Raw genomic sequence first — 22,398 nt, 5'->3', positions numbered from 1 at the left:
ACATTGGGTGTTAAGGGAAATATCGAAAACGGTGCTAATAGGAAGTGGGATGCGGAAAGGAATCAAAAGATTTATTTGTTTATTTTATTTTTGGCCACAAAGGATGACATAGCAGTACACAATTAAGATACCAATCTTCTAAAATTTAATAAGCACGTCTATTTCAATTGTTAGAAATTTTAATTGTTACGTTGTTTGCAAGATAACAGTTGAAAATCATTAACAATCCTTAGTCAACAATTGAAATACACAAATCGACTGACAACGCATTTTAAACAGTGAAAATGTAGATTTCAAAGCTGTTTTTTATTCCGTTCCTACCAATAGCGCACTCAGGATTTAATCTTGGGTGTGTGTGTGTGGGGAGGGGGGAGTTGAGTAGACGATTTGATAAAACACAGTACGCATCGCATACAACCTATGACTGAGCATCTGCAGTGATCGCTAATTCATAAGTAGTATAGAAATACACGACACAACATAAATAAATAAAATAAAATAAAATTTAATTAGGAAAAGATTTTTGGAAAGTTTTCTAATGTTTTTCTTTTTTTGGGGGGGAGGCCCCTTCCCCCTCTCTGGATGCGCCACTGGTTTTCTACCCGCGAAAGGTTTTTGCAAACTGATAACTGATACACTCCTACCATGGGCGAGTTACAATTTTTTTTTTCTAGTCCACAAACGCTGCTCTAGAGTCCAACCATGAACTCAAGTCTCCAATTCATCCCCCAAGAACATTCACAAAAACATCCGTACCTATGACGGGATTCGAACCCTTATTCTGCTGGTGGGAGGATGGATACGCTAACCACTAGGCCAACCATACTGGCAAATTTTATTTATTTATTACATTGATTATTTCCATGGATCCAAAGATATCTTGGCGTATTCCAACCAGAACAAGAAAATTAGATAAGTTTCCATTTAGACAAATGTTGCGAATAACAATGCAAATAATCATAACAATGAAGGTAGTTCTGCGCGCTTTGCTTGGATTACTTGATTCAATCTTTTACGCACGATGAACTACAATGTCGTTTGTATCCTTCAATGCTTTAACTACCGTAGCAAAAAAAAAAAAAAAAAAGCATTGAGGTGTTCTGTCGTAACCGAAACAAACAAACTTTCCCGTTTCTTATTAGGCCTAAGAGATAACCCGTTAATGGTGCAAATTGAATCACTTAAAATCATTTTCAGCTTAAGTGCCTGTCTGGGATTTCTTTATTGATGTCTAATTAGTTACTGACTTTTCTTAATTTATCTCTAACAGGTAATTAGCTCCGTACTTTGGGGATTTCCTTGATTTTTACTGCAGCTTTCTTATCGTTTCTTTTTTATTATTATTATCTTTCTCTGAGTTCTTTATTCTTGTTTTCTTTGATGCATTTAATCGGGAAGGTTTTTAGAGAAGATTAAATCATGTAAAGTTCTTTTGACGTATTTCATAATCCTACGCATTTTTAAGCTATTACTGCGCGTGAATAAAAGAAGCCCCGTCTTAATTTTCTTGATTTTAGAATCTGCTGATTTACAATTTTTATTTACATCTTTTATTATTATGCAAATGACCTCCGCATGACATTCTTTACAATTTGATAAGAAACTGTACCGAACTCGGACCCCTTCATAACCTGTACTGTTGTCATCAGGTCGCTTTAGTCAGTTGACAATATTTTTTTCATTGAACACAGACAGTGAAGCCCTTCCTTGATCTTAATAGATTCGATGATCACCTAAAGGGACATAAAAAAACATGCCTTGGGACGGGGGGGGGGAATAAAGCGTTTTCCAAAATCAAACTTCAAACAGTTTGTTCCCTCAATCCAAGTTTTTTTGATGTCCCTTAAATATTTTAATAATTAAAAATTAAATAAGCAAACACGTGAATAAAAACATAAAAAATAAGGGAATATTCTTGGGAAATAACTAACAATTATTTTTCCGGTTGAGCGTCGTCACTTGGCTTGTACAATAATTTCCCTGGCCTCGGTTAGGGCAAGCTATGACCAGGTCTCAGACCAGGGTAATTAATGCACAAGCTTCCCCGTACTTCTCGAGTGTCGCAAACATTACAATTTCAGTCGGTTTATTTGTGTGTTTTGTAGTGGCGAGTGTTTTCAAACACTCGCTGCTACTTCAAAAGTTTGCAAAGACCTGGGTTCGAATCTCGTCTGTGAAGTCTAAAAAACTTTATAATAGTTTCTCAACTGAAAGTGACGTAGCCAGTTTCATGCGGAGGTTGCACGGCTTTTACTCTCGTAAAGGGATCTTTTTCATTAGAACTAACAAGCCGTTCAGAAGAACGCACGTTTAAGAAATATAGTCAACAGGCCTCGTAGCCTTAGTTCTTTCGGAACTATCAGGACTCCTGACGATCCTCTTCATTGATACCTGACCACTTCTCTCTCTCTCTCTCTCTCTCTCTCTCTCTCTCTCTCTCTCTCTCTCTCTCTCTCTCTCTCAGATATGTGAGATTGAGTGTCGCATTTAAGAAACCCGAGCATCAGTTGCTATAGACGAAACTCTTTGGTTGGAAAGATCTAGGTTCGATTCCCGTCCATGACGTGAGGAACCTTTATCTGGTCTCTTTCGACTAAAGCGGTGGGGGGGGGGGGGGACTGAATCCGGAAACTCGTCGGGTTTTTCGTCCCCCAGAACAGGCAAGCCGGCCCCGTGAACACGCACGGATTACAGTCAGGAATACATAAAATACACAAAAGCATAATCACGTGGTAGATTACATCGTCAAGAACGAAATAGCAGGCTTTTCAGGAACTCAATGCCAAACACACAAATAAACCGACTGAAATTCTAATATTAGCGAACGACGCGCACCAAAGCTCTAGTTGCTTAATGTAATTCAGTGCACAAACAAGAATGTACGCTCTCAGGTTTCCCTGTAATCTAAACCATGTCATTCCTCGATATTAATTGGAATTCAAGTAATACTGAAGCCTCTTCTATACGACATGCCTTTCACTTCTTCCCTTTCAACTCTTTCAGTTTTTTGCTTTTATATTCTCACAAAACTTCATAATCGCGTTCAAAATAGAAAAATAGGTTCCTATTTTGCATCGTCACATTTTGATCAAAAAGAACTTTGCGTCTGGAAAACTCTTACAGATGCTCAAGATCAAGATGATCCTAAGCATCTGTAAGATGTAAGATCATCTTGATCTTACACCTATAAGATCATCTTGATCCTGAGCATTGCTACAAATGCTCAGGATAATCTTGATCCTGAGCATCTATAAGCGAAGTTTTCCTCCTTCTTCTCCTATCCCCATATTCATCACTGCAAAAAAAAAGGTAGTTGATCTTCAAACCATCCTCAACTTAAACCTCCCAATTATCCACTTGATCGTCTTGGTTTTCCTTCTTTGTTATGCTAGTAATGCTCCCTTCCGCATTTGGCACTGAACGATGTGCTCGACAAAAACAATACTGAAATATGCTTCAATACTGAGATGTCCAGTTTGAAAACAATTAGAGCTAATGCTATTAGCTCTCTAGAGCCAAGAGCGTATTCAGAAGATTTCATTCCATCCTCAAGTATCTATTTTGTTTACGACAACGTGATCTGTCTGTTTTCATTCATGCTTGCATACACCATGGAAGCATGATATCCCATCTGTCTTAGTCGACAACAAACAAGCTAATAAAACTATTTTATTATAGAAAGATATAAGGACTTATTCAAGAATGAAGACTTCAACTAGCTTTCCCAAATGTCATGTTCTTGGTTAAGTGTTTGCCATTTTTCGCTTTCGTAAGTCTGTTATAGTTAATGCCACGAATTGAAATCCCGTCAGACCGGGATTTCAACTCATTTGTCGTTTCTTAACCAAATAATACGAGATTCTTGATAAGCGCTAATGGCGACATTTAATAGTTTTAAAGCTATTGATTCTACATTTAAATATAAATAAATGATTGCTAATTTCCGTTTTTTTAACTGAAAGTAAATTAACTAGTTCCACACGGAGGTAATAATGTTTTTCTTTCAATGAAACATAGTTTTCTTCCTTTCAAAATAGACAAACCAGCCAAAGAACACACCCACACACATTTACGGGCGCAACAGTCTGTGCAGATAATATTAACTTCCTCCCACAGTATTAATCGGATTTATAATGAGGCTAACGATAAAGGAAGATGGGGTGGAACATTTATTCCAATTAGAAATAGTTAATTCGGCTTAAAATACTGTAAACTAACTAGATTATTAATTATGCCCATTAAAATGTAGCTCACTATACCCATAACCCGTAAAATATTTGATTGATTCGAAGATTTTTAAGTTATTAAATCGCCTTAAAATCGTCGCTTTTGTAATTCCTCAAGCAATCACAGTTTGGATCATCGGCGTGAGTGCATCCTCTATAGAACCGTTGTAAAACTGGAATAAATGTGTTGGTGGAGAGCTTATTATTTCCATTTCCGTATGAGTTCCCAACTTGAAAAACAAACGAAGAAAAAAAAAAAAAAAGGATCAAAAACAGATTCTAAACATTTAACGGTCGGTAATTTGAGATCTCTTTTTTTTTTAAATTAATTACTCATCTAAACACACGCGCCATTAAGTTTTAAAATAATAACTAACACGTGTTTAATTAAAACTATTATAGCAGAGTCGAACACTGCCATAAACTTGACGTAGAAACTGTCCGCAAAGTTCAACTAGATCGGATATCGAAGCATTGAATACCTTCCGTGTTCCTTTTTGAACTGGATCCAGAACAGCGCGGAAAAACCTGCTTTTTAAGGACGGCCGGAAGTTTGAAAGTGAAGATGGCACGTGACACCAGAGAACCGTCTCGAGCTTACAACTAATAGAGCTTAATGACACTTTCAAAATACCAAACTGAAAAAAGTCAAGTGGATTGAATACAAATCTTACAATCGCAGGATGTGTGCATACAGGTAAAAACAGATTTACTTAATGCCATTAATTTTTATCGGGGACGTGTTAGATTAACCTTTCCCGTTCCGATTTATCGCCGGTTGGGAACTGAGGGACTACGCGCGCTCGTTTGTCGCAAGCTGTCAGTGTCTGAGGTATTCGTGGTCGGATGTATCCCAGGATAGGTTAGTCAGTGGCAGTCATTTTAGGCCTAACTACTTAGTCAACGTGTGGTCACTGGGGCTTGGTAAACTCCGCTTCTAAACGAAAACTCTCCAGCGCGCGCGTTATTCTGTTCTCTCTCTCTCTCTCTCTCTCTCTCTCTCCCCCTCCCCCCCTTTTTTAGCTAGCTAGCTAGCTAGCATTTCTGGCTTGCCGTTGATACCGGCAGCGGGAGTAGCGACTGTGTTTTCTAGGCTGCGCGGGAACCCATTGTCTGCCGTGTCGGATGGCGTTTGCTGCTTTTTGAGACCTGTCAGTTTTTGCAAGCAAGTAATTAGTTTATCGTCGGCTAATTAAAACGAAGCTTTTAAAAAGGGTTTCATATGACTTCCCAGAATTCCTGTACTAAAGATTTTTATCACAAGTAATTAAGGCGGTAACAAAGAAATAATGACGTAAACGAATATTAGCCACATGTAATATAAGGGAAAAGCAAGCCGTGTGTTGAGCCTTTTCATGACAAAATGAACTCCCTATTAAAATGTAGCTAACGATAGGATTTTATTTGTAGGCGTACCCATTTTTTAAGGGGGAGGAAAGAGAAAAGGGGGGGGGGAAGATGAAGAGATTAATAAAGTGAGAATATAAATTCTCCACCTACTATTTTTATACATCCACTAGAGTAGCAAAGTAGGTTGCCGTGAATAGTAACGGCATTAAAAAGAATTGGAATATTATTGTAATAATTAACACTTCGTCGATACAAATTTCCTAGTTTAAATAATGATTTAAAAAAAAAAAAAGCAGAAATAAAATCCATATAGTAACTGGCTGCAGTTTGCAACAATGAATTGGTATTCATTACACAACAATTAATTACAACAATGGACACGCGCTAACTGTGGCTGACATCCTACTGTTGCTAACAATACACACCACGCTAATTGTTGAAATGGACGTGATGCAACTGTTTGAAGCGATGCATATAGAAATGTTACTTGAAATAAACATGAGTAAGCAAATATCAATGAATATGAGTCCTCTTATAATAATTACAGGTCACGTTTGGTTGTTTTTCTTTAGTGATTGTGCTAGTTAAAAAAAAAAACCTGTGCGATGTCAGCTGCACGTCTTCGCAAGTTAGTTTATGTTTTTAGTAGGAATAAAACGCAGCTTTTCCAAAGAAAAAAATAATCCTACAATCGTTGTTTATCCGACTCGGTCTGCCTAGAAAAATTTCCTCACATGCTTGACGACATTTGAACTACTCTTTCCACCCGAGAGGTCTATCCTATCGACCGCATCACGGAGTCATCCCACCGGTCGGTATTGGTCATGTTACTGGTAGGTAGATGACTAAGAGAAGCGTTCTGTCTATTATCCTCCACTGTTATCCATATAAACTGCGTGGATTATTCCGGGGAACCAACAGAGATTAAGAATCGAGTAGAAAAAGAATGATTTGTTGAACTAATGCTTTTGACCATCTGTCGGCGGAGTTAAATGCTTTAAAACATCGTTTTCCTCAAGGGGTACATGAAAATAAATAAATAAGTAAACAAAAACATGAGGATGCCAGATTTATCACGTGACCAAATTTTAAACTTTAAATCTGCTACACCGTGCCGATTTGAAAGGTATTTTAAAGTAGTTTCATCAACTATGACGTAACAATGAACTTTTGGAGCTTTGTTGAGCAAGGGTATTTCGCTAGCCTTTATAGTTCGTGAAAAATTGTTAACGAAACTTACAAATCTATTTCGATTTACACTGTCAGTCTAAAAGGCTGTTGTTGATTGGTTGTTTAGATGAGACAAAAGCAAATAAGATTAATGGTATCATTACCTACCGACTACACTACGGACAAGATTTAAAATATATCTGTTATCAAAAATTCCACATCCGATGACCCTTTTTCAAGTCTGTGTTAGCGAGAAAGATATATTCGAGTATCATTCTTCCACTAGTATTTCGGTAGATCTCTCTCCGGTAAAGCTCAAAGTCAATTAGGTAGTAGTAGAAAAAGTACAAGGAAGTTGTTTTTCTTGTGGGGAAAGAATTAAACGTGGGCATGTGCATTAATGTCGTCCTCCTGGGAATATGCAGCTACGGTGTGCAGTGGTGTAATTTGAGTCACTGCTTTATACCAGAAATACGCTGATCTGTGCTTTTAACCGGTGAGTGCTTTATAAGAAAGACTGATCATCTCTCTCTCTCTCTCTCTCTCTCTCTCTCTCTCTCTCTCTCTCTTACGTGTACAAAGACTAGCTAAGGTGAGTGTCGGCAAGTGGTGTAGACTACCTTTCTTCTTTTTTAGCGGCTTCAGAATTAAAAGGGTCGGAGGCTGAAGTTAAACGCGCCAAATTCTGCAATTGAGCCATGTATCTGTGTAGCATAAAGCACAGTTGGATTATAAGCAATCTAAACGAACAAAATAAAAGCAATAGATGAGATGATGCAATGCTGAGCAGCATTGAAGAACCCGGATGCGTTTCTGAGCCGACCAAGATTTGTCTGTTTTGCAATATCATCGTCATCGTCTTTGATAGCAAATGTTTTGCATTCCCATCACTGACATCGAAATCGACAGTCCAACGAATTCGACTGTCGGTAACGTATCCGCGTGAACACACGCCTTTTACATCCTTTCAAGGAACAGCCGTCCGTCCAGTGTTCTTTGAAGGATGTTCCGTGTCTTGAAAGTTGCAAAGTAACTGATCAATGGAATCCAAGACTCGTCACAAACGCTAATGCGAATCTTAAAGAACGAGGTCGTCTTATGAATGAAATCTTCATGAAGGATGGAGGACCTCTCCGAAATTCAGAAAAATGAAACAATTCGGTGGATCGACTGCATTGTCAATTGAAGATTCCTTAGTACATACAGGAGAAGTCTTTGGATTTCATTCCCATGAACGGTTTTTCGTTATAACAGAGGAACCATCAGACTTCTAAAATATCTCAAGGGGATGCTGAGGGTGATTGCCTCCATTCGAAAATAAATACCCACTTGTTGCACCATCAACGATCTCGATATCATAGATGCAATGATGTATACCCGATTGTTATTGTTGATACGCTATTAACAAGTGGATAATAGAGACTCGGTAGCTCAGAAGGTATAGACGAAGTCCTTTGGTCGGAAAGACCTGGGTTCAATTCTCGTCAGTGACGTGAGTTAGCCGGTCTCATACGGAGGTAGGATTTTTTTTTTTTTTTCTTCGTCGACCAGAACAGGCAAACTGGCCCCTTCAACACACGCGAATTACAGTCAGGAATACTTAAGACCCACCCAGCCATAGGCCTCATTCGTCAGCTATGCCGGTCCCGAGCACGAATAAAATTGGGGGAGGGGGATTGGGATGGTTCCGTACTTCCCTGTAAAAAGAGCTGCACGACGGCCGTTGTATTTTTGACTGTAGCATCGTGTGTTCATGGGGCCGGTTTGCCTGCTTACGGGATGAAAAAACCCCCGATAAACTGGGGGAAAAGCCCTGCGGTCCACGCCCAAGACCGGCTAATTTAGCTATGGCTGAGGAAGAGCCTTCAGCTCCTCACGTCACCGACGGGTATCGAACCTAGGACACTCCTTCCCCAGGCATAGGGTTGCGAAGCGCAAAGCCACTAGGCTAACTATTATCGTAAGCTAAATAAATAATAATAATAATGTGGAAAATACGGATGTACTGTTGTGTGTATCCATAATCGGTTTGGGCTGTACTGTATTTCGGAGAAGGTGCCATCGAACGGCTTATGCAGACAGTTCCATCACGTACGTTCATTTTTGTTTGTTTTTAAGCCTTAAATCAGCGTCCACCTAACAGCCATGAAGCTAGTTATTGTTTAAATATTCAGTTTCAAACTAGACGAAGGACTTTATAACCATTCTGTATATAAAATATATTTTAGTTGAATACATTAGGGAATGCTAAAACCGTTAAAACCAACAACGTACCATACAAAGTCTGAAAGCAGTCACACGCACAATACAGAGAAAAACCCGCAATGCAGTGGACCAAAATCTGCTAAATCGCTTAAGGGCATATGGAAAAGTTTTATTGTGAGGTGTAAACGTACTTATACCACTGACACATACACGCACGCAAGAAAAAGAGGAAATAGATACTTCGTTGCTCAAAGTACAGTCCATTAGTGCTATGTACTTATGGTAATAAGGAAACCACCATTTCACTTGAGTAGTGCGTGAAGACACTTTTGACCAGTGGCGTCGTGTATACATGACCTTGAGTTTCCCCACCTTTGGATGCTCTTGTTTTGAATTAATAACTTCTAAGCGTATCTTCATGCATGGCGCTGTCGTACAACTTATATTATAACTTGTCTGAACTAAAAAAAATAAAAAAAGAGAACGTTACTTCAAATCAAAATAGATAATAAACATTCACTTTTCTTTTTTTATGATCATTCAATCCACAAAACCTATGCATTAGTATCGTGGGTAGGCTCTTCGGAGCCTCTTCCGGTAAACAGAATAGTGGTGTCACACCGTGCGATAAAAATCATCTCCCAGCTAATCAATTCCCATGGTGGAATTCGAACTGAAGACCTATTGGTCTGAGAACGGCGATGCTCTCCATTCTACCTTTTTTTTTCTTTTTTTTCCCCCGCAGAACAAGACAAACCGGTTAGAAGAATGTACTCGATATACCGGAACCCATAGCTTTTAATTTCTTGGGCTGTAATTCTGACCGAACCAAAATGTAATTGGTTGGTCTAAGTAAATGATATTAACACTGGGAAGAACAGCGAATTAGGTTATCTTAAATGATGGACAAAGCAACTAAAGCTATAAGACAAGCATATTATATCTGTTAACGGACGGGTAAACATAGCCATCCTTGTGACTACGCTACGGAACAAGAATAGCGGGCAATACAACAAAGCAAAGCATTATGGCTGTTACAGTTTAGTAGAAATGCATACAAGCTTGCGGGTTATTTCTCATTGGCATATCTTTACATTATTATTATTTTTTTAAAGACACGCCAATAAAATTTGACATTTTAAAAGTTTTATACTTGTTGATCAGTACAGTATTACTAAATTTCTTTACGAATTATTTAGTTTAAGATTAATACGGAAGAAAGAAATTCAGTCATCTTACAGACTTTCTTTAATACTCGTTTCTTTATGTTTCATACCCTTCTGTTCAAATGGAATTTTTTTTTTATCGTCGGTCGAAAAATGTTGACGTTCACGTCTGATGTGTATTGCAAACGATATTTTGAAGCGGGATGACTAGCGCAGGATCTTCCCTTTCTCGATAGGATAACATACATTGAATGAAAACGTTAAGACGTTTCACACGAAGGTGGAAAGTGGAGAAGGGGAAGTTGAATCACTTACAAATACGTTGGGAACTGCGGTTAAGGTAAAGTAGGATCAATGGTTGGAAACAAATACGTCCAATAAACAGAAAAAGGAAACGGCATAACACATAAAATTATGAAACTGGGATGCTGTTAACACTCTTATTGATTGCTGGATTGATTATTGATTGCAGAGTTGTCAGAGTTATCATCTCTGACAACTCTGCTCCAAAATGTCATCTACTGAATTCTGACCGTGCGCACACGTAGTCAGAATTCAGTGAAGATTGGGCAGAGAAGCATTAAAAAAAAAAAAAAAAGACAAAATAAACAGAAACCCTGATAAGGATTTATCTTCTCTGGATGCTCACTTAACAGCATTTACGATCATCTAAATAGTAGTAACATTGTTAAATTTTCCAGTAGCTTAACCCAGTCTGTCATATTATAAACAACAATTGTACATCGCGCATGGAATCCTTTGTTGGTTATAAAATATACATAGAATGTTTATTCTATAATATGGCCTTTTGTTCACCATTTCTTACATAATAGACGTTGAAGAATACATAAATATGTGCCATCTAATTATCCTTATTATTCTCAGCATGGTGTCAGGATTACGGAATAAAAATAAATGTAGAAAAGATGCTGAGCTAAGCTTTCTTAAATCTCTGGAGACTGCTTCAATTTTGCAATTCTTCAATTCAATACTGCTTCTAACTATAAAATCAAGTATTATTTAGTACTACAGCTCATAAACAATCCTATGACGCAAACAATACAAGATATTCCGTTGCTTTGGTAATCTACATTTGAATGTACAACAATGCTGCAATGGTTTGAAATTCACTATAAAATCTCCATGGTAACTAACGTTAGTAACACTAAGAAACAGGATGAAACTAACAGATTTTTTTTTGTTCGTTTTATGAGCATTAATAACAGCAAACAGAAGAATTATTTATTGCTCTGGGAGTTCTACAAGTGATGTGTTAAAAGCATACGTAGATGGGATATTCAGTGATCACTTTCTTTCCCACGCGTTCTGAGCTGTGGGTATTGTTAAATGATGTAACGTACGATACCCCCCCTCCAAAAAAAAAAAAAAGGGCGCGCACAGAAAGGAAAGAAATTTCACTCTACTCACACCACATAAGAATTAAAAGGATTAACTGCGACACAAGCCGGAGATTCCGCTGACTCATGCTCTGTTACTTTCCTTGCTCGTGATCTCTCCCTCTTTTCATTTTATAGTCGCCGATTTTTTTTCCGATTTTTTTTGTTGTGCGGAAATGGTTTACTGACGCCTGCGCACGTTTATAAATAAGCATTCTACGTTTTACCCTCCAAAAGCTGTTTTCTTTCATCTTTAGCGAGCGTCGATCTGACCCTAGCCTTTCGTGGCTCGGTTTCCGATATATAGCGGTGACGTCGAGCAAAGCGGTCAGCTGGAATGAAGCGCCGGGTGAATGATTGACCGCATCCTGATCTAGGAGAGAGCTGAAGGAACCCGCAGCTTAATTGAGAACATTGGACAGTAAGGCCTTTGGAGGAATCGTTCTGAAAGGAATAGTTCGGAGGCATTTCTTTACGCTTCGGCCACAATGAAATAGTGGAAGGTTCGTTTTATTTTTATTTTTATTTTTTTTAATAGATATTTACGGACTACTACAGCAAATGAAATTCTCTGTTCGTTCTGTCGTGTTTGGGATTTTTTTTTTACATTGAATTAACGGCTGTTTTCTTTTGTATGGATAGCTACGTATTGAGCTTTCTTTGTTCAACTTTAGAAGAAAAAAAAATAAAACTTGGTGATTGTAATAGGATGACAAGAAAGGATAATTTTGTAATCTTGAATCTTTCAAAATTTGAAATGAATATCTATTGTTGAATACGCAACAATGCTTTAATCACGCACTAACATGCCTGTTACACGTATCATTGTTCCATCATACACACAAAAAAAAGTCAATTTCCGTTTGTTTGTTGGTTTTTTCGCATTATATCTACTGTTAGATTTGTAACAATGCTTTAACCACATAGTAACTTGCCTGCTCAAACGTATCATTGTTACGTCACACACAAAAAAAGTCAATTTCAGTTGTTTTTTTTTCTCAAACCATATACTACTACAATTCTTTCAATAATACTGAAACTTGATCAATCACCGAGTATGAATGGTTTATTATCATGATTAAATCATATTTTATTAAAATAAATAAATTGTAGCCTATTCTAAAACGTACGCGTTGGAACATAAACACATTGGATTATCAGTTAATTCACGAATAATAAATAATAATTTGAATCGAAGCGTAGAACAAAGAAATGATTTAATATTAAAATTGACTAATTATAATATGTTATCCATATTTCGATTCAATTGACAGAAATATCGCAAAAATCTTTCCACTTCAGATTGGAATAATAAGATAATTAATTTATCAATACTTGTTACACACAACCTGATTAGTATACAAAAAAAAAAAAAAAGTTAAATGGGAATTCCGGCTCTGTGTTATTAAGAGAACTATCCATCTGTATAGCGTGTAATTGTGTTGGTCATTATTTTAAATTTCGTCACTCCATGCGTCCAATCCGAATATGAATCGGAACTAAAGAAAAGAGATATAATGGTAAATGGAACTGCACGAAAAAGCGAAGAAATCCTCGATGAAAAAGGCAAGTAGTATTTTCATATTTGAACATTTATTTGAATATTTAAATGAATACATTTATATTTTCTTTAATATTAATAAGTTGTTTTCTTCACAGAGGTATGAGGATATGCTTCAGTTCTTTCGATAAACAAGGAATGGTTCAATGACTTAACAAATCTTTATTACTTTGTTTGTAACAAGCATGTCAATGTACATTTCCAACAATGCCTGAAGCTAATATATGCAGCACGTGTCTTCGTCCACGTGTTTGAGTCCATAGTCGTTTGGTATGCGCTCCAAATAGCTATCCAACAATAGAAATGAAAATAACCAAACGACTATTCAAAGATTAAATTTCCGGTTATAGTTTAAATTGTTGTCGTTCGACTGTGACTGTAATTTCTTTACGATTATTATCTGTTAGACGTTTTTTCTTTCTTTTTTTTTCAATGTGCCGCCTTCTAATGCAGTATAAAGTGCAGGCTTTTCCAGACTCCACATGCAAACGTCCTAAACCAGTGAATAATGATGTTCAGCCTCATCCCACCCCCTGTGAGTTCACGCTGCAGTAGGTGGCATGCTCTGTGTGACCGCATCGTTAGATTTAAACACGTTTTGCTGGTTGACGTGAAAGAAATCCAGAACAAGAAAAACTGTCACACACGAGGAAGAGATGTGTGACGGAGGGGAAAGTAAAGAAAAAGAAAAAAAAAAAAAGTTAATGCTAAAGGGTTGTTGGCGGAGTCGTGTGCATGGGTTCTTACACGAGCTGATTGATGGCCCTCCGTGACCGGTAGGATGTTTGCATACGTCAGGTTGGTTTGTCTCTGTCGGGCTGCTTGACAGGGTGTGTGTGTTTTACGGGTTAATATGTGTCGCAGTTCTCCGCGGGTGGCATTCCTAGTACGGTTGCGTTGTGAGCGGCAGGACTATCGTAAAGTGGCGATATCACTTTTCTTCCCTTTGATAATGGTGTAGCATAACTAGCTTTCCGCAAGTCTGCCGGCGCCTCATCGGAGGGTGGTCAAAGGCGACCACACAGCTCCGAACTGAAGAATTGACTTTACAGCTGGGTTTCGGTATTTATTTAATAATTTGTTTCTTGGAATCGGGGACGAGGATTTCCCTTAAATGGGGAATGAGGAGGAGTACTGGAGGATAAAGAAAAGCTGTTTGGCAAAGTTACGCGTTGAAATTGTAGGTTAGTTGGTGAAAACGATTGCTTATTAACCGGACAAGGTTACGGGTTCGAATCTTCCGTAAGGCATGGGTGTCTAAAAATCCGCACGGGTGAGATTGCATCATTCCTTGTTTTGATTTATTTTCTTGCTATAAAATAAGTTTCCGTAATTTAACTGTGCTGTAGTTTATTGCTTAGAACCTACTGATATCTTACTTCATCACTATCGTGATCATTGGCGTACCCAGGGAGGGGAGGCCAAGGGGCCCTGCGCCTCTCCTAAAGAAAAAGGAAAAAACACTAGAAAATTTTCCAAAAATCTTTTCCTAATTAAATTTTTTTTTAAAATTTATTTATGTTGTGTCGTGTCTTCTATTTCTATACTACTTAGGAATTAAGGGTCACATAAGGTGGGAATACCCTCTGGCTCTCGGGAATCACGGCCGTTGTGAACGCAAGGCGAACGAAGTAGTGCTCTGGCGATACTTTGTTTGCCCTAGCCGGGCCAGAGGAGCTCACTGTTATCATGTATTGGCGATCACTGCAGATGCTCAGTCATAGGTCGTATGCAATGCGTAGTGTGTATTCTCAAATCGTCTACTCAACTCGCCCCCCCCCAAGATTAAATCATTAGTGCTTGCCCCCCTCCCCCAAGATTAATCTTGAGTACTCGGCCCCCTCCAAGATTAAATCCTGAGTGCGCCACTGATCCTGATACCTCTATGAGTTAGAAATATATTCATAAACTACATTCTTTCTAATGTGTGTGCGCGTGTGACTTCGATGACCATTTTGTTTATTTATTTGTAAGAAAAATCGGCACAATCCAAACGAAATGATTGACTGCATACGTGTCACAGAATTCTGTGGTGCGCTTACGTGGCTCTTTCACTAGTTTTTTAAGAATTGTCGGCCTGGTTTACTGAATGGTTAACGTACCCTAGTTGGAATCCCACAGTGAACATGGATGTTTGTGATTGTTTTTATGTTGAAGAAGAATTTCTTTCCTAGGTGTGAGACCACCGTCCACATTTAATCTCAAGAGCAGGGTTTCCGGATTATGCGAAAATTAAATTTAAAAAAAATGAAAGAAAGGCTTAGCCTACGCACACAGTACTGATGTATTATAGTTTTACAACTTTTCATGGGTGGGAGACACATAAAGTTGTGGGATGAGGGTATTATGCTATCAAGTATATTAGGAATTAAGATCCTCCCTGGCTTATAGACGAAGCCCTTTAGTCGGAAAGACCTGGGTTCAGTTCCCATCCGTGACGTGAGGACTAAAAGTGAGTTAGCCGGTATCATACGGAGGTAGAGGGGTTTTTCCAACCGGAAACTCGGGTTTTTCGTCCCTCAGAACAGTTAAATCGTCCCCGTGAACACACACACACACACACACACACACACACACACACACACACACACACACACACACACACACAGATCTACAGTCATAAAAATACATACTTAATCTCTCATCAGGAGGGCTCAACATGCCCCCCAAAAGGGGGGGGGGAAGGCTCAACATGCACCCCATACAAATATTATTATTATTGTACTAGTTCACGTGCCATGTCTACCCTTTTATTGGAATTACATTCGAGTTTACGGAAGGATTGGATTAGTCGTTATGACCTACGCAATGAAGAGTGTGCGGTAGTCAAATATATTATATCTGTTAATTGCGATCTTTTTTTTTTTTTAATGTCCATTCTACACGAAGTATGAGGTCCATCGTACATTCGTATAGTAGCTGAGCTAAGGGATAGATAGTCCGCAAACCTGGCCATAGAGACTAAAAATGGAATTTTTGAAAGCCACTGCAGACCTTCAGTAAGCTTGCCACTTTGCCTGTGCGGAAAACAAAAACAAACAAAAATAATAATAAATAAAATAATGAGTTCCCAGAATGAAAAGCTCTCCTATCTCAGTATGAAGCTAACTCGTTCTTCAGAACTGGACGGGATTTGAACCCAGTTCTTTCTATTCGAGTGACAAATTGTGATTTCTCTGTAATCTTTGATGGAAAAATCTGTAATGGAAAACCAACCTAGGAAATAGCAGCTGAAATCTACCGTCATGTTTTATTTTATTTTATTTAAATTTTGACGAAATTTAAGTCTGGTTAAGCATCGTTTTGAGAATTATCAGGAATTCGTTTGGTAATTAGACTCGCAATAGTCTCATTGCTTCCCGTTATACAGAAATCCACTCGACGATGTTTGAAATCCTCGAATTCGTCACTGATCTCCTCATTCGGAACATTTCCATTAGTCTAAGAATATCGCCGATGGCCGTTGTTTGCATAATGTATGTGACATCCACGAGAAAGAAGGCTCTATGAAATCTATTTGCTGTGATATCCCGTGCTATTATTGATTTCATTATTGATCTAATTAATGACAAATTGCCTATGGATTTCTGGTGTCCTGGGGCAAAATAATGGTTCTAATATCTAGAAAAGTGAATCCTGGAAAGTAAATTCATAAATATAAATTGGTTCGGATGGCAAAGGATCCTTAAGCTGTAAAAGTTAGGAATCAATAAGACAGCGCAGTGTTTGTTTGTCGGCTACCGATCGAGCTGACAGCAACCAAGCAACGTAATACTCTTTATCGGCCGTCACTTCACTCGAGTCCAGCCGCCGCTTCGGCTTCAAAGAGGCGCTTGCGATTTTTGATAGCCGATCGGCGGTGTACGGTTCTACGGCTATTGTGTGTCAAGAAAAAATCGGGTTAGTGTATCAAAAGCATACTAGAAAAATAACGGGAATCACAGGAATTAGATGCACGATCGGTACATGCTTGAAGTGAGTCGTTGCCCCTGAATGGGTGCTTTCTCGGCACTACTTCGCAATGCGGGTATCTATGAAACTAGAAAACTAATGGTCAAAAAAAAAAAAAAATCTTTTTGTGCTATAAATTCACAGTTAATCAAGATCTTACCGATTATCAGAAGCCCTTAAAAATAAATAAGACAGAAAACTAATTTCGGATATCGACGAGTCTCTCTTTACACATACTTGTTTTAGCGACACCTGGACAGGTGATGTAGAAGTGTAGTTACTTTAATAAAAAAAAAAAAAAACCCTAAGTGGAGATGTAAACACACAGCTAGTGTGCGTGTGTAATAGACAGATGTTTGTATTTAAACGCGGACAACTCTTATCGTGGTTAGATAATGATACTCTCAACAACAGAGCAATTTTCTTGTTGCTCACTGATACGTTATCTGTGCAGTTTTGGCAGAATGTCACAACTTGCGTCACACTACGTACATGTGTTTTCTCAATAGCTTATTCCCGAGTTTAATTTCCTTTCTTTATCATATTAGGTATTTCATTTTGTACTTGACTGTTTAGACATTTATATCATGCAGTATTTAAACAAGACCTGGTGAAATGAGTTACAATTTGTTTCCGATGTCTTTAGTATGATATATTTATTTTCCAACTTCCCACAATTATCTACAAGTTCCTTTGAGTTCTGTGATTTCCACTGTCTTATACTGCTACGTCACTATAAATTAAACACACCGCCCTGGAAAAGACGTGTTAGTAGCTCTGCACTGTAGGCGAGTGTACTAAAAACGTATTAAACAAATTATCAGAGTTCTTATGTAATCATATCTGATTTTCCCTTTCAGCCGTTTCCGACCGTAGGTGACTTGGTTGGTATTGCCCACAAAGTATTCCAGGTGAGATTTTTAGGCTAATACTGACATAGGATTTCCCCCAATTCCCCAATTTTATCCGGGCTCGGGCGTATTCATGGCTGTAATCCATGTGTATTCACGGGGTCAGTTTGCCTGTTCTGGGGGGATGAGAAAAACCGGAGTTTCCGAGTGGAAAAAACCCCCTACCTCCGTAGGACACCGGCAAACTCACCTTTAGCCGAAAGGTGACCAAATAAAGGTTCCTGACGTCACTGACGGGAATCGAATCTAGGTCTTTCCGACTAAATGGCTTCGTCTATACTGACTGAGCTACGGAAGCTCTGCTTTATAATAAAGAACTTATATATTTCTGGATATATCTGAACATTTTTGAGCAATTCTCGCTGTCCTTTCTCCAAGATATGAGCGAGAAACTAAAACCATTGCATAGTTAACTCAAGAACACGCAGATGTGAGAATTTCTACAATGGCAGACGTTCTAAATTTGAATATTTAGGAGTGGCAGTTCAGCTATTCACTTTGGATAAATGTTTCTTATTAATAGGATAGAGGATCATCGCTGTGGAGGATCCTAATCGAGGGGGGGTGATGATATCGAAGTAGCCCGCACCATGAATATGTAATGAGAAGATTGGCGACATTATCATTATTTCTTTTTTTTTTCTTCTTTTTTTGTGTCACTTTTATTATTATTTTTTGTTATAATAGTTTTTATTTTTTTTATTAAAACTAATTAAGTCTTATCAATGTGCAAATGTATTAATGTCCTTGACTTCGTGTGATTCTAGGATTTTTGACACTTCTGAACTATTTTTTTAGTATTGCATAGATTAACAAAAGTTCGCTTCTAATAATCTACCACAAGTAATTACAGTAGGCACTGGCATGGAAATTTATAGTTATAATTAAAAGAAATGAGCATTTTTTACTTGTTTTCATGACATCTGCTTTGTTCAGGCCAAATGCATTCGCAACAGAAAACAAAAATAAATTGCTGACATATATTTTTAGGAGAAAAAAAAAAGAAAGAAAGAAAAAGAAACTTTTGATGTTATATGTTCTAAATAAGCCTCCTAAGTCTAATTATTTCGATATCCTTTGTCCAACTGTATTCATAATATTGTTGGACTTTTTTTGCCCTTCTCGGACTCTAATAAAGCATTGTTAAGTCTCTTTTATTGTTGCTATTTCCTGCTTTTGTTGATGACTTCAACATTATCGGTTTGATATCAAGAACAAGTCAATAATTATAAAGTTTTTAAAAATACACATTGAATCAGCCCATTGTTATATTACTAAATGTGAAAAAAAGAAGAAAAAAAACTGAACTTAATTTGGTTTCGTGCAAGAATGCTCTATTAGTAAAAGAACACAATGCAACTGATAACACAATAATATCATAAGACATATCACACCGACCTGTAAAAAAATAAAATCGTTGATTGTCAACCACTGCATAATAAACATAATGAAAATTATTAAGGTAATAAAAAATCGTATTGAAATTAGCTGTTCATTATTATCACAGACCAACATCCCCTGTAATGATTCGAGTTTAGAAAAGCCAGAATGGTTGACGTAATGCAATACGTCAACTCAAATTCCCTAGATATTTTCCGTGCTTTCTTATAACAGCGGAATGTCATTTTGTTAAGTGAAATATAAATTCATTGGATACTGCTGCGCTTTGCCATACATTACAAGAATGTACGTTGACAGTGATGAAATTGACAAATTATGGAAAACAGTGCGCATGTGTAGTGCTTGTACAGAATTGGAATTAATTTCGTAGCGCGAGTTTAACAATGTTTCGCTTGATAATAATGAAACTGACAACATATTGAAACAATGCAGAACCAAACAATACAGAGTTTGATAATGGCATAATTCGTCTGCTTAAATAAATCACGCTTAATGAAATTGAATGTTTGGATTATTGTTGTCTCCCAAAGCAGTTTATGAACCGAATAAGCATAAGTGGGCAATAATTTTATATTGTGTTTAGTGTCATAAATTTCCTCTAATAAAACTGTCTACGGCAATATTTTCTTTGATTAAATTCTTTCAACTTTTATTCTTCCAATAATCCACCGGAAAGGGGAAAAAATAATTAAATAAATAAATATATATCTCTGCAAAAGAGAAGTGACAGTCACATGGCTTGGAAGCTTACAACCTCCTCTGTGTTTGTCGCTAATGCACCCTATTATAATAATCAACAAGAGCACCCCTCTTACAAGCTTAGTCAAGCGCAGCCATTTTGGCGATGATTATAGTGCTCTGCGGCTCATTTCACTCGGCAGCCATTTTTGTTGATGACAGTGAAGAAGCGTGGAGGGGTGCCTCGTGTATCGTATGTTGACGGGGATCGATTGGTGCGAACCCCACTGTGGCAGTGTGTCGTCTGTCATTGTGTTTGAGCCGTCGTGGGTCCCTCTCTTTAGAGGTTTTTATACTCATCTCCATGCCCTAAAGCCGTTAAGCACATCGTTCGGAGAATTATCTGTATATTTGGGGAGAGAGAAAGTTAGACAGAGAGTTAGAATAAGAATCTGTAACTGCACACCGTGTGATATGATAACAATGTTTAAAATTATTACAATATTTTCATCCATTCTCCCCCCCCCCGGAAATTTTATTGCTGCAGAATGCCGTGCATAAAGAACGCAAAATACTAAAACCATAACAGGCCATTCAAAGACAACGAAAGACTGTCACAGACTACTTGAAATACTATCATAAGCTAAAAATTATCACAGACTAAAAAGTCAAAAACTGTAATAAACAAAAACTATTATCTAAACAAGGATAAAACTATCATAAGCTGAAAAAAAAAAAAGGTTAAAATTATCATAGGCTAAAAAGTCAAAACTATCATTGGCTAAAAATGCTAAAATTATTGTAGATTAGAAAAGAAAAATTATCATAGGCTAAGAAGGCTAAACGATCATTCGCTAAAGAGGCAATTAAAAAGAAACTCATCATAGGCTAAGAAGGCTAAAAACTATCATTCGCTAAAAGCAATTAAAAAAGAAAACTTATCATAGGCTAAAACTATCATTCGCTAAAGAGGCAAAAATCATTACCCAACACTATCCTAAGCTAAGAAGGCTAATACTGACATAGGCTAAATTATCGTGGGCTAAAAGTAAAACTGTCGTAGGCTATGAAGGTTGAAATTGAACCTAGTAACGCCTTGAAAATATAAAGGAAATTATAAAGCAAATAATGGCTAACTACCCTATGATAGTTCCCGTAAAAACCTCAATATTCTGATATAATTCTGTCAATAGTCTGTTTACACTTTTTTGTTGTATAACGTATATAAGTAGTTCCTTAGAGACCTGAATGTCAATTTTTTTTAAGTCTCTCTCTATTCGTTCTAAGAGCAAATGCCATTTCTTTTCCCCCCCCAAGGCATATTTGGACGGGTGGAGGAAGTCAATGGTAGTGGTGGCGCATACTTCAAGGCCGCTTCTTCAGTAGAAAGGAAAACTAGGAGTGCTACTTACTGGAATGTTGATCAAAACAGAACACTATCTTGGATAACAATTAGGGGGGGGGGGACTTAAAAGCTTACCGCTATCTTTTCTTGAGAATATTTATTTGTCTTCTCTTGTCGAAGACTCTCTCTCAAGCTTGAATGCAAATGTAGTTGGAGAATTTTGTAATTAAAGTTCACTTTTTTGAGGAGAGAGATAAGAAAACGATATTGTTTGTCAGGTTTTCAATGGAGACATCAGACTGTGTACACATGGAATCGCTATTATGAGATCCGCAATTCATGTAGTTCAGAACGCCTAATTACACAATTGTTGTGATTTTATCGTAAAAAAAAAAAAATGAGTGATGACGCTTTTCCTTTTCTTTCTTTCTTTTTCCTTTTCTTCTAACTGCATATTTATATAGCCTATTATTTGATGATGCGATCTGTTGAAGGTGGGGGATGAAAGGAAGAAGGCTGCACTTTTAGGAAACTACTGATCAATTCATATGAAGAATCAGATACTACAGAGGAAAAAAGTTAAAATTGGCACTTAAAACTATTTACCTGTGAACAAATTTATTGCGAATCTTTCATGGAAACATAATTGATGCTTCTTTGACTAGAATAGACGAACTTCAACAAAAAGGGAACATACAGACATGGTTCAAGGTTAGAAGTTTATGACTCGTGCAAATCTTTTTACCACTTCATTTTTTTTTTTTTTAATATTCTGTTGAGCAGAATGTCTCGAAAGCACTCAGATTAGCAGAGATCGCTTATACAGAGTGAACAATAGTGAACTAGAATCCTATTCATTATATTGCAATCGATATTCACTGTTGTTTAATTGTTAAACAATTGATGGCATTATTATGAAATAAAATGTCACTGATTAATGAAAATCTTTTTTTAATTAAATCTCTCAAATATAAATAATTCACAATGTGGAAAAGAGAGAGAGAGAAAGAGAGAGAGGGTAGTCTAAGGACGAATAA

At 37.4% G+C, this 22,398-nt stretch overlaps 1 protein-coding gene across 6 annotated transcripts in view; it reads left to right on the top strand.

Annotated features, from left to right (window-relative positions):
* LOC150110258 (thymocyte selection-associated high mobility group box protein TOX-like) overlaps positions 1–22,398 on the top strand; it is a 279,484-nt gene that overhangs the window by 2,580 nt on the left and 254,506 nt on the right. The window contains exon 1 of one of the 6 annotated variants that reach the window (XM_090398699.1): positions 14,325–14,348. The exons of the other annotated variants lie outside the window; for them this stretch is intronic. The gene's annotated coding sequence lies outside the window, so the exon portion shown is untranslated. Of the gene's footprint in view, positions 1–14,324; positions 14,349–22,398 lie in introns of those variants that run through there. 6 annotated transcript variants of the gene reach the window in all.

The sequence above is a fragment of the Typopeltis vanoorti genome, chromosome 1, assembly GCF_054136105.1.
Source record: "Typopeltis vanoorti isolate ZY-2024b chromosome 1, IOZ_Tvanoo_1.0, whole genome shotgun sequence".
NCBI classification, from domain to species: domain Eukaryota; kingdom Metazoa; phylum Arthropoda; class Arachnida; order Uropygi; family Thelyphonidae; genus Typopeltis; species Typopeltis vanoorti.
Note: the sequence above shows the minus strand (reverse complement) of the source record. Positions and strands in the feature narration are given on the sequence as shown.